Source organism: Ranitomeya variabilis, chromosome 3, assembly GCF_051348905.1.
Source record: "Ranitomeya variabilis isolate aRanVar5 chromosome 3, aRanVar5.hap1, whole genome shotgun sequence".
In the NCBI taxonomy this organism is placed as follows: Eukaryota; Metazoa; Chordata; class Amphibia; order Anura; family Dendrobatidae; genus Ranitomeya; species Ranitomeya variabilis.
In genome coordinates, this window is record NC_135234.1 from 388,975,258 (window position 1) to 388,988,645 (window position 13,388).

General features: G+C 39.9%; 1 protein-coding gene across 2 annotated transcripts in view; it reads right to left on the reverse strand.

The window, feature by feature from the left end:
* The window catches only part of CSMD2 (CUB and Sushi multiple domains 2), a 1,405,803-nt gene that overhangs the window by 688,480 nt on the left and 703,935 nt on the right, over positions 1 to 13,388 (reverse strand). The gene's annotated exons all lie outside the window — the stretch shown is intronic.

Sequence of the window (13,388 nt, forward strand, 5' to 3'; positions counted from 1 at the left end):
TAGGGTTAGGGGTGTGTTTGGGTTAGGGTTTCAGGTAGAATTGGGGGTTTCCACTGTTTAGGCACATCAGGGGCTCTACAAACGTTACATGGCATCCGATTTCAATTCCTGCCAATTTTGCATTGAAAAGTCAAACGGCGCTCCTTCCCTTCCGAGCTCTGCCATGCACTTAAACAGTGGTTTACCCCCACATATGGGGTATCAGCGTACTCAAGACAAATTGCACAACAACTTTTGTGGTCCAATTTCTCCTGTTACCATTGGTAAAATAAAACAAATTGGAGCTGAAATACATTTTTTTGTGAAGAAAAAATAAATGTTCAATTTTTGGTAAACATTCCAAAAATTCCTGTGAAACACCTGAAGGGTTAATAAACTTCTTGAATGTGGCTTTGAGCACATTGAGGGGTGCAGTTTTTAGAATGGTGTCACACTTGGTTATTTTCTATCATATAGACCCCTCAAAGTGTCTTCAAATGCGATGTGGTCCTTAAAAAAAATGGTGTTGTAAAAATGAGAAATTGCTGGTCAACTTTTAACCCTTATAACTCCCTAAAAAAAATTTCGTTCCAAAATTGTGCTGATGTAAAGTAGACATTTGGGACATTGATGGACCCGTAGAAGCACGCAAGTGCGAAACGGCCGTCGTCCACTGCTTTCACTCCCCGCTCCCTCGTTAGTTGCTGCCGTTACCGCGATTCACTGTGAATGTTTGTACTGTGCTAAATAAAGGACAAGTTTTTTAGCTGAAGACGAATGGTGAGTGCCGCAATTTTTCTTTCTTTATTGGTATATTTGGGAAATGTTACTTATTAAGTATTTTGTGTTATATATCTCTGTGATTTAAGGGCATGTAAATTCAAATTTGGAAAATTGCGAAATTTTCAACATTTTTGCCAAATTTTCATTTTTTCCCAAATAAACACAGGTAATATCAAAAAATTTTTACCACAATCGTGAATTACAATATATCCCGAGAAAACAATGTCAGAATCATCAGGACCTGTTGAAGCGTTCCAGAGTTATAATCTCATAAAGGGACAGTGGTCAGAATTGAAAAAATTGGCCTGGTCATTAACGTGCAAACCACCCTTAGGGGTAAAGGGGCTAAATACCTTTAATCCCTTCACTGGCTCCACATTGTCCAGAGAGTTTAGTTCACAATTCTAATCATGACATACAAAACCATCCACAACCTGTCTCTTCCATACATCTGTTACCTCGTCTCCCGGTACTTACCTGAACGCATCCTTCGATACTCACAAGATCTTCTTCTCTACTCCTCTCTAATCTCCTCTGCCCACAATCGCATACAATATTTCACCTGGGCATCTCCTCTATTCTGGAACTCTCCATCCCAACATACCAGACTCTTGCTTACCATGGAAACCTTCTAAAGGAACCAAAAGACTCACCTCTTCTGACAAGTGTACAACCTGGAATAACCCTTGTTCCACTATACCACTGCATGACCAGCTTTACCCTTACCTAGTGTCTCCTTACCCACCTCTTGTAGAATATGAGCCCTCACAGGCCGGGACCTCTCTACTCTTGTACCAGTTGGTGATTTGTTTTCTTCAAGATTATTGTACTTGCTTTTTATTATGCATATTCCTTTTCACATGTAAAGCATTATTGAATAAATGGCATTATAATAATAAATAATAATAATTATATAGCCATGTGCATGACCCTAAAATCCCAAAATAGCAAAGACATATTGAAGTAAAAGAACCTGGATTGTAGGACCCTGGGAACTAAGCTACCGGACATCAAGAATATAAAACAGATGTAAGTTAGGGTTCTGCTAAAAATAAATGTCCTTTCTTGGAGGCAGTGGGACTTAACATGTTTGTGTCCACCCTTAGGGTAGGTTTACATGAGCGTGTACAAAATTATTCAGAGTTTCATCCAGAAAAGTGGGATGTTTTACTCACTTGTCATCTGTGTGCTGTCTGTATCCAACACATTTTTTTTATCGCAGAAGTTACTAATAATTTCCAAGATAATTTAGTTTCCTATGTTAAAGAATTGCAATGTATCCATAAAAATTGTTGCTATACTCTGGCTCCGTAAGGCATATGATTTGTTTCGTGCACCCATAGACTTGGGTGAGTCTCCGCCAACTTACAGAAGAAACTAGTGTATTCTGTGATTTTTGATTGTTTAATTGTTCATCTGCACTGGCAAGCTCTTCATTTACCCCTTAGATCTCATGAGAATATACATAAATCCTGCATAAAATGTGGGGTAACTTGATTTTTATTCTAACTTATTGTGATCAATTTTTCTATAGTCAAGTTTGGACACAAAGAAAATTGTTTTTTGATTCAATTAGAATTATGAGTATTTTTGAGTCACAACAAGACAAATTAAATAATCATTAATTTCCATATTGCTAATATATGCACAATTATCTATCTATCTATCTATCTATCTATCTATATATATATATATATATATATATATATAATATATGCAGGCTGGATTTTCACATTATGGATGCAGCTAATACAAGTTTAAATACCACAATGCCGCCACAACACGAAAACTCCGCTTTGTCATATTTACAAGTATAGTTTACTAAGTGTGCTGTTCTATGAACAAATTGTTCTTCTCATTAGCTCTTTATCCCTCTAAATTCCACGGCAAACCATTCATGAATACATACCAAAGTAGGTAGGTCACTATGACATCATTTCAGTTATCTAGATGTCCATGAGACTCAGATATATGTCAAGAGATGGACTGACCTTGATATTTTGAGAAGTTTAAACCCACAACATAAGAACTCTGGTAGTGACTCTTTTTTTGTCCAATTAACAAAAAATATATTAAATTAAGATAACAACCTAAATGACACAATGTGGTAGCCCAGCTGTAGTCCTTGGTACTCATGATGCACAACCTTTCTTAACCCAATGCCACAGATCTTCTACTTTATCCACACTGAACACTATAGGTTGCTTGCACTAATTTCAGTAAACTGGCAAAATGGCTAATATTTATTAGAAAATGTAGAAAGACCAATTCCTGCTTATTTTGTGTATTTTTGTCATTGTCATAACAGTACCATTTCACTCTCTTGGACATGAGCTATGGCTCAAAATAATTTTCTTCTGCCATAAATATTGTATCTACCAGGGTTACTCCTGTGAGTGAAATCAACACTCTTCTATGCCTTTTGAACTCCAAATATTAAGGTATGTTTTGAGATATCAGGAAATCAATACAGCATAACTTTAGAATCGTGTACTAAGCAGGATTTCTTGTTTATTAATACACAGCTCAAGTTTACATAGTGTCACAAAAAAAGAAAACTTCCCGACAAAAGATGTAGCCAATAGGAACTTAGGGACATGAACAGGAATATGAAACTTTTCCGCCTAGCAGTACTAGCTATTATTCACAATGAAATAGGAGTTATGAGAGAAAATGGATACAAAGAAACAACATGGACTATGATATCTCATATTCCTAACATGAACATTTATGGCATATCCATAGGATCTGTATCATTGTGAAGAAGTGGGGGTCTCCTATTGAAATGACTGAAGAAAGTCACACACATGTACAGCTATTCCTCTATTCGATTACTATAATTGATGTGACAGCCAGCAGAGGTTCTCCTAATATGATGATTTATTGTACATTCATAAGACTTGCATCTGCATGGAAAAAGGTTGTCTCCTATTGAAGTGAATGGAGAAAGCCACACACATGCACAGCTATTCCTCTATTTCTTCACTATATTGATGTGACAAGCAGCAGTTGCTACACTTTGTTTGGCACAGTCTTGTTTCCCATGTGGTATGAGTCTAAAAGAAAGTATAGTATCTATTAAACAATCATGGATATTATGTGAATATCTCATAAATACCTGCATTGGGAATACCCTTTTAATAGTTCAGGCATAATACAATGCATAGGAATATTATACAACAGAGAGGCAAGTTAAAGTCCTCCCTGGCAGAAAAAGGGTTTAAATACATCTGCTTCAATAGATTAGCTGATCCTATTACCATAATGCCTGTGTTTTTACCGATGAAATGTTTAATCCTACAGAACGTTCCACTTTCATCCTGGCTCCATCCTTGCTGCGGAATTGAATTCATGAAAATAAATAAATGTTATGCTGCATGCATTTCTCTGATTACGGTCAGGATAAACACACGTTTCTCATTAGACCATCTACATTTTTCATTAACAAACGTGTCAGATTTCACCGACTTCCTGTCAAGTTAACTAATTTAGAATCAAGCTTGTGATTTTGACCATCAAAACGTAATATACACTCACCGGCCACTTTATTAGGTACACCATGCTAGTAACGGGTTGGACCCCCTTTTGCCTTCAGAACTGCCTCAATTCTTCGTGGCATAGATTCAACAAGGTGCTGGAAGCATTCCTCAGAGATTTTGGTCCATATTGACATGATGGCATCACACAGTTGCCGCAGATTTGTCGGCTGCACATCCCAAAGATGCTCCATACAAGGCAGGATGGATCCATGCTTTCATGTTGTTTACGCCAAATTCTGACCCTACCATCCGAATGTCGCAGCAGAAATCGAGACTCATCAGACCAAGCAACGTTTTTCCAATCTTCTACTGTCCAATTTCGATGAGCTTGTACAAATTGTAGCCTCAGTTTCCTGTTCTTAGCTGAAAGGAGTGGTACCCGGTGTGGTCTTCTGCTGCTGTAGCCCATCTGCCTCAAAGTTCGACGCACTGTGCATTCAGAGATGCTCTTAGGCCTACCTTGGTTGTAACGGGTGGCGATTTGAGTCACTGTTGCCTTTCTATCAGCTCGAACCAGTCTGCCCATTCTCCTCTGACCTCTGGCATCAACAAGGCATTTCCGCCCACAGAACTGCCGCTCACTGGATTTTTTTTCTTTTTCGGACCATTCTCTGTAAACCCTAGAGATGGTTGTGCGTGAAAATCCCAGTAGATCAGCAGTTTCTGAAATACTCAGACCAGCCCTTCTGGCACCAACAACCATGCCACGTTCAAAGGCACTCAAATCACCTTTCTTCCCCATACTGATGCTCGGTTTGAACTGCAGGAGATTGTCTTGACCATGTCTATATGCCTAAATGCACTGAGTTGCCGCCATGTGATTGGCTGATTAGAAATTAAGTGTTAACAAGAAGTTGGACAGGTGTACCTAATAAAGTGGCCAGTGAGTGTATGTGTTCAGCATCATCTGTCTAATTAAAATAATCACTTTTCCTTGTTTATTTTTTTCTCAAATTCCAATTGAATTCTTTACATACCCTGAAATATACAAGACAATGTTTCTAACGCATGCTTTCCAGCTTTGATTTCTCTTTTTTATCTACTTCATCCAGTTCAATACTGTATGTTTTGCTGACGGACCAACCCAGAAAGGGATCAAATGTGCAAAAATGAAAAATTGTTTAACACTGAGCATTAAATATTCACACCATAAAAAAACAGACAGGCTAAAAAAAACATCAGAATAGAAAAAAAACAACCTTATCGATGTTGACACATGGCAATAATCGATCATGTAACGTTTGCGTGATCGGCAGTGATCATGTACGTGTCCTAATGAACAGGATAGGTGCATGATACTTGCCAATTATGCATGCCACCTGGTAGGTATGTGTGCAAGTGTACCTAGAAGATCTGATGCTTTTTGAAGGAAATGGTTATATTGAATATTGATTTGATTTAGGCTGGGGGTCACATGGCAGTTGTTTCTCTCATGCGAGAGGCCGGTTATGCTCCATCAGTGTTTGATCTGAGTGTCAGTTCACTGTTCTTCGATTCCGAGAGAATTGCACAAGAGGAACAGAGAGGACAGTGAAAGTAATTTCTCCATCTTCTCCATTGTCTGTGTCTGCGTTAATCGCGCTGCGCTCAGATGACTTCCAACTTCTCTTTTGCTTATTAAGTTTACAGATTGTTAATTGCTAAAAATTACCATGAACACTTCTACTTTTGAAAGCTTTTTTACTTTGCCACAGTTTTCAACATGAGCCTAAAACTTTTGTGTTGTACTGTATATACCATAAAATTCTCTAAAAAAAAATCATCAAGGCATTAAAAAACCCTCTCATAATTCAATTGAAAAACAGTAAAATAAAATGATTTTCAGAATATGGGGGGAATGTAAATAAGGCCCCCTTCAGACATCCATATAAAACTATTGCAGGAAAAAACAGTACCATTGTACGTCAGTACCATTGTCTGTGTTTTGGATCAGTGTGCCATCAGTGTTTTTCACAAAAGAAATTGCAAAGCTTATCCTATACTTTGCAGTGTTGGCACACGGATGCAGACCTATAGACTTGTATTGGCCCTTGTCATCTGTGCTGTTGATAAAAAAACGGACATGTCTCAGTGTTGTTTTCATGGACACACGGTCCGTGTAAAAATATGGACATTTGAGTAGCCTCATCTACTGTATAATTGTCTAAGGGTCACTTCCATCTTTCTGTCCGTCTGTCTGTCCTTCTGTCTCTCACAGATATTCATTGGTCGCGGCCTCTGTCTGTCATGGAATCCAAGTCGCTGATTGGTCGTGGCAAAACGGCCACGACCATTGCCACGACCAATCAGCGATGCGCACAGTCCGGAAGAAAATGGCCGCTCCTTACTCCCCGCACTCACTGCCCGGTGCCCGCATACACCCCTCCGGTCACCACTCACACAGGGTTAATGCCGGCGGTAACGGACCGCGTTATGCCGTGGGTAATGCACTCCGTTACCGCTGCTATTAACCCTGTGTGACCAAGTTTTTTACTATTGACGCAGCCTATGCAGCATCAATAGTAAAAATATCTAATGTTAAAAATAATAAAAAAATAAAAAATGATTATATACTCACCTATGCCGTCTTTCCCGCTTCTCGCGATGCAAGCGGCATGTTCCGGTGGCAAGGATGGTCAGGCAGAAGGACCTGCCATGACGTCACAGTCATGTGACCGCAACATCATCACAAGTCCTGCGCGGAAAGGACCTGCCGTGACGTCACGGTCATGTGACCACGACGTCATCACAGGTCCTGCGCGACAAGGACCTGCCGTGATGTCACGGTCATGTGACCGCGACACGGTCACGTGACCGCGACGTCATCACACCCTGGGACCGGAAGCTGCCGCCTGCACCCCACACAGGCAACAGAGCTACAACGCACCTGCGGAAGGTGAGTATATGTTTATTTTTTATTTTTTTAACCTGTGTCATACGTGGCTGGGCAATATACTTCATAGCTGGGCAATATACTACATGGGCTGTGCAATATACTACGTGGCTCTGTGCTGTATACTACGTCATTGGGCAATATACTACGTGGCTGGGCAATATACTACGTGGCTGGGCAATATACTACGTGGCTGGGCAATATACTACGTCACTGGGCAATATACTACGTAACTGGGCAATATACTATGTGGCTCTGTGCTGTATACTACGTCACTGGGAAATATACAATGTAACTGGGCAATATACTATGTCACTGGGCAATATACAATGTAACTGGGCAATATACTACGTCACTGGGCAATATACTACGTAACTGGGCAATATACTATATGGCTCTGTGCTGTATACTACGTCACTGGGCAATATACAATGTATCTGGGCAATATACTACTTAACTGGGCAATATACTACGTAACTGGGCAATATACTACGTGGCTGGGCAATATACTACGTGGCTGGGCAATATACTACGTGGCTGGGCAATATACTAAGTGGACATACATATTCTAGAATACCTGATGCGTTAGAATCGGGCCACCATCTAGTAGGTTATAATGGGCAAGTGTGGTATCGTTAAAAAAAAAAAGGATAACACATGCACTGGAAACAGGGACATTTGAAGGAGGCCTAGAAGTACACAGGCAACAGAACAGCATTGTGTAAAAATGTTACCACCTTGAGGCATAAGTCATAAATGTGGTTAAAAAAGCTGGCAAAGCAAACCCTTCTCACTTTTATTGGTATGAACCTGTAATTTTAGTTTAAACTTTGAGTAGAAAAAAATTGGTATAATGTCACATTTTTCCCCACGTCGGAAAAAACTATTTGACAGTTGCAAATAATGCAAAAAAAATGGAGTAAAAGTAGTAATGATTTGATCCCTGTGTCTTGAGATAACTGGTAGACATGATAAAGAAAATATTTTACGATATCAGTCTACATATTCTTGCTTTGAAATGCACAATAGCTCATCTTGCTTAAACATGATAATATGAAGTATTTTTACTTAAGAATGTCGGATATATCAAATGTTAAATTTTTTAAAGTTGGAAATCATTTGCCATTTTAAAGAGGATTTTCATGTATATGTTTTATATCTTTCTAAGAATATTTTTATCTCCATCCATTTTCTGTATTCCTATTTCCTAGTTAATAAGGAATTCATTTGCAGATCATGATTATTCAATTTCTGCTGCCTTATGGTTGAAGAATGCATTTACAATGATTAAGTTCTCCTCAAAAGCAAATGTTATCTGTTTTAGAAATGTATTTCGAATCACGTTAAGAATAAAAAGTCTATACGCTCTATTAAGGCTTGGTATAATAGGTGGCTCAATGCTTATGCCTTATGCTGTTAAGTTTGATAAAACAGACCTTTAGAGAGGACTGGAACTTTTCAAATTCAAATTCATCAACTTTGCAGAATTTTACCCCAAAATTATGACAAATACATTTGAATGAATCTCAATACTGGAAAGCTTATAATTGCTCTAAAAATACTCATGAGGCAGAGGAGAGTGAGAGAGAGAGGACTCTGCTGACCATAACAGCTTACACTCTACCGGAGAGGACTCTGCTGATCATAAGAGCTTAAACCTCTACAAAAGAGAGGACTCTGCTGATCATAAGAGCTTAAACTCTGCAAAAGAGAGGACTCTGCTGATCATAAGAGCTTAAACTCTACAGAAGAAAGAAAGGACTCTGCTAACCATAACAGCTTACACTCTACTGGAGAGAGAGGATTCTGCTAACCATAACAGCTTACACTCTACAGGAGAGAGAGGACTTTGCTAACCATAAGAGCTTACACTCTACAGTAACGAGAGAGGACTCTGCTGACCATAACAGCTTACACTCTACAAAAGAAAGGACTCTGCTGATCATAAGAGCTTACACTCTTCAAGAGAGAGAGAGGACTCGCTCTGCTGATCATAAGAGCTTACACTCTACAGGTGAAAGATGACTTTGCTGACCATAAGATTTTCCACACTACAGGAGATAGATGATCCTGCACTCTACAGGCGAGAGATACCTTGCTGACCATCATAGTTTGCTCATTACAAAAGAAAGATACCCAGTGACTTTGAAGATGGAAAACAATTGTGCCTTACAAACTGTACTCCACTGGAAATAGCTGATCTGAGATAACCCAGGTACTGACCTCCCCGTACAAGGTATGGTACTGAACCCCATACGAGGTATGATAATCTGTATGGGAAGGCCAACACTGCAATGCAAAATTATGTTAGCCCACTCTTCAGCAGTGTGAGAAATGATGCCAGGCAAGTTTTTATTGTCTTATGCAGCAAACTGCTATTGAAATCTTAAAATTTGGGAATTTGAGTGGATTTGTGAATTTAAGGAAATTCTACTTGTACATGATCCTCCGCAGATCAATCCACTCATCTCTATTAATATTAGACATGCCATGCTGTGGTTACATTGAGTAGTGTTGCTCAATTTTGTTTACAATGTAACCCCTTGTTTCTTTGTATATCTATGATTTTTGGAATTTGTATACCCTACAGATACATGTAAAAAGTACATGTTTTGTTATTTTGACCTGTTAGGCTACTTTCACACTTTTGTCTTTTTAGATCCGTCACAATGCGTTGTTTTGGGAAAAAAACGCATCCTGCAAATGTGTCCGCAGGATGCGTTTTTTTCCCATAGACTTGTATTGCCGACGGATTGCGACGTATGGCCACACGTCGCGTCCGTCGTGCACTGGATGTGTCGGTATTTGGCGGACCGTCGTAGCGAAAAAACGTTCAAGGGAACGTTTTTTCGTATGTCGTGTCCTGGATTTTAAACTGCGCATGCGCGGCCATAACTCCACCCCCTCCTCCCTGGGAGTTTACTATGGGCAGAGGACGCGTTGAAACACTGCATCTGCAGCCCATGTTGTGCAGAAAATCACCACTGTCCGTTGGTACGTTGTGCCGACGCTTTGTGACGGCCCCATACCAGCGGAAGTGTGAAAGAAGCCTTACCCATGTCAGTAATTTTATTGAGTGAGATCACACTTGTAATTTGCCTATTAAGGTGCCAAGGCAGGGAATATATTTCTTTTGGGATATTGCAAGGATTATATACTTATTTGCATAGATTCTTCCCTTTTTGAGATTTTTGCCCTATATCCTCTTTTCTGCTTCTACATTAGATACTATGAATACTTTTTTTTTTACCTCATTTGAGTTATTATCTTTGTGTTCTACAATAAGATTGTAAACTGTATGAACTGATATTTATTGGTCTACTATATGCATCTTTTTTAACATGGGTTATTTCTTTTTAAATAATTATGAATGAAAATCTAATATTTTAAATAGGAGGGTTTTTCTGGCACCGTGGTGTTTTCTCCACCAGAAAATGCTCCGTGCTACACAAAGGGACACCAGGATGCTGTACATTTACAATTAATTAATTTTAGATGTTTTTCTTTAGCTGTATCATAGTATTCACTGGATATCTTTCGGAAACAAAGCAGTAGGATAGTTGTGTAATTAGATGCAAACTAAGCGTCTCTTGGCACCTGCTGCAATTTCAACCCATCAATAAGGTTGAAGGAGCCAAACCTGCCCAAAGAAAACTTGTCTTGAAGCTCAAAGATATTGGGCTGGAAGCAAGTTAGATAAATTGGACGAATAACTGACTAAAAAAAGTTAAAGACCATTCAAAGGTCATAGGTCGAACTTTTGACACTTCAGAGACAAATATCTTCTAGTGTGGAGTCTGGGAGTGTTCAGTAGCTGCCCGCTGTCATATATAATCAAGGAAAAGAAGTCTATTAAGTACAGTATAATGGTAGCTTAAATTAACTGAAATAAAATGCAGATTAAAACTATTGGAACCTTTGAATATAAAATCTCATAAATCATAATATGTATTTTTAGAAACAAGTCAAAGACAGATTAAATCATGGCCTTACATTGAATTGCCAAATATCAGATGAGGTGACCAGAATAGAATTAATAAATAATTTAGACTGTGATAAAAAAAATCAGTCAGTTGTTGAACATAAAAACTCTAAATATGCATAATACTTTTGAAATAGAACAGTAAATTTGCAGAAATTTGGATTAGTAAGGTCTATCAATTTTGATCCCAATTATTTTTTTTTAATAAATGGTGTAGGAAAGCCAGGTAGGACTGGGTTAAATCCTAGTACTGAAGGTCTTGGTTAGATAAACCTGGTTAGCTTTGACTAAGGGTACTGTCACACAGTGGCACTTTGATCGCTACGACGGTACGATCTGTGACGTTCCAGCGATATCCATACGATATCGCTGTGTCTGACACGCAGCAGCGATCAGGGACCCTGCTGAGAATCGTACATTGTAGCAGATCGTTTGGAACTTTCTTTCGTCGCTGGATCTCCCGCTGTCATCGCTGGATCGTTGTGTGTGACAGCGATCCAGCGATGCGTTCGCTTGTAACCAGGGTAAACATCGGGTTACTAAGCACAGGGCCGTGCTTAGTAACCAAATGTTTACCCTGGTTACCAGCGTAAAAGTAAAAAAAACAAAAACCGTACATACTCACATTCCGGTGTCCTTCAGGTCCCTTGCAGTCTGCTTCCCGCTCTGACTGACTGCCGGCCGTAAGGCAGTACAGAGCACAGCGGTGACGTCACCGCTGTGATCTGCTTTCACTTTACGGCGGCACTCAGTCAGAGCGGGAAGCAGACGGCAAGGGACCTGAAGGACACCGGAATGTGAGTATGTACTGTTTTTTTTATTTTTTTACTTTTACGCTGGTAACCAGGGTAAACATTGGGTTACTAAGCGCGGCCCTGCGCTTAGTAACCCAATGTTTACCCTGGTTACCCGGGCACAAGCATCGTTGGTCGCTGGAGAGCTGTCTGTGTGACAGCTCCCCAGCGACCACACAACGACTTTCCAATGATCACGGCCAGGTCGTATCGCTGGTCGTCATCGTTGGAAAGTTGCAGAGTGTGACAGTACCCTAAGAACCTGGACATGTGTTCACCTTGCTCACTCTCAGTCAGCTGGGGAAGCTGAGCAGAGTGGATTGTGTTGGAAAAAAGGGGAGAGACAAACCAAAGTCTCTCTGAAAGGAGTCTGAACAGGGCCGTATGGACTAAACTGCAAGTATCAGTGGTTACTGCAATTAGCAGCGATTGCTATGGACAATAGCCATTATTTTGCCAAAATGGGAATAGCTCAGCTGTGTACGAGTTTCGATTTTGGTGCGGTGAACCCATTGTAAATTAATGTCACACTGTTTTAGTACAAGAGTCTAGTGCCTGTGTGAATGATGCCTACTGCTAAGCATGCATCCCTACACTGGTCAGAAGAGCTCACATGAGCACTGTGCCCCTTTGCTTGACTGTCCTTGTGGAAGTGGGGATAGTGTTGTATGTTCTTACCGACTTCCTAAGAGCTAGTAAACTTTCAATTTCTCTGTCAAAGAAGAGATAATCACACTCAATTCAGTTTGGCTGAGCTTCTTAATTTCAGTAATCAGTGAAGGTCTCAAACTATGATATGCCGAAAAGTTTTAATTCATAGATATATATTAATTTTGCACAGCATGCTACTATGCAAGTGAGTGGAGGTTTAGATGAAGTTTCTTCCAAAGTGGGGAAAAAGAATGATATAACACAGCTGCAATGAGGATGATGTAGTGAATATATATGCCTGTAAAATATTTTGTGTTTTATATTATTACAAATATAATAAAATTGTTTTATTATTTACTTTTGCCCAAACAAGTATCATAAGCCGTCTAGAGACATTCTGGGGCCCGTGGTGTTAGGCACTGGGATTCTCGGGATTCTCCCGCTGCACAGGGTAAATCCCAAGCCTTGTCTGCATCTGCGGTCTCCCATACAGCTTTGGCCACTGCAGATGCTGCTGAGCATAGATGTCGGTCCCAGCATCTTGCTCAGGCTCGTGCTATTCGTCTGGTTGCTGCTGGCTCTTCAGCCAAGCCTATGGTAACCAGCGGTAGTCAACTATGAGTAAACACTCTGGAGACTAAGTCCAGAAATCACCCTACTGAGCATGCTCGTGATGTGGCGATGTCTTATTGATGGTCAGTCATCAGCTCCTCTGGTGATGTGGCAGCTCTGGATTGGTCCACGGTCAAGGTCCTGTCCGACTGAACTTGAGCTTTACGTATAAAAGG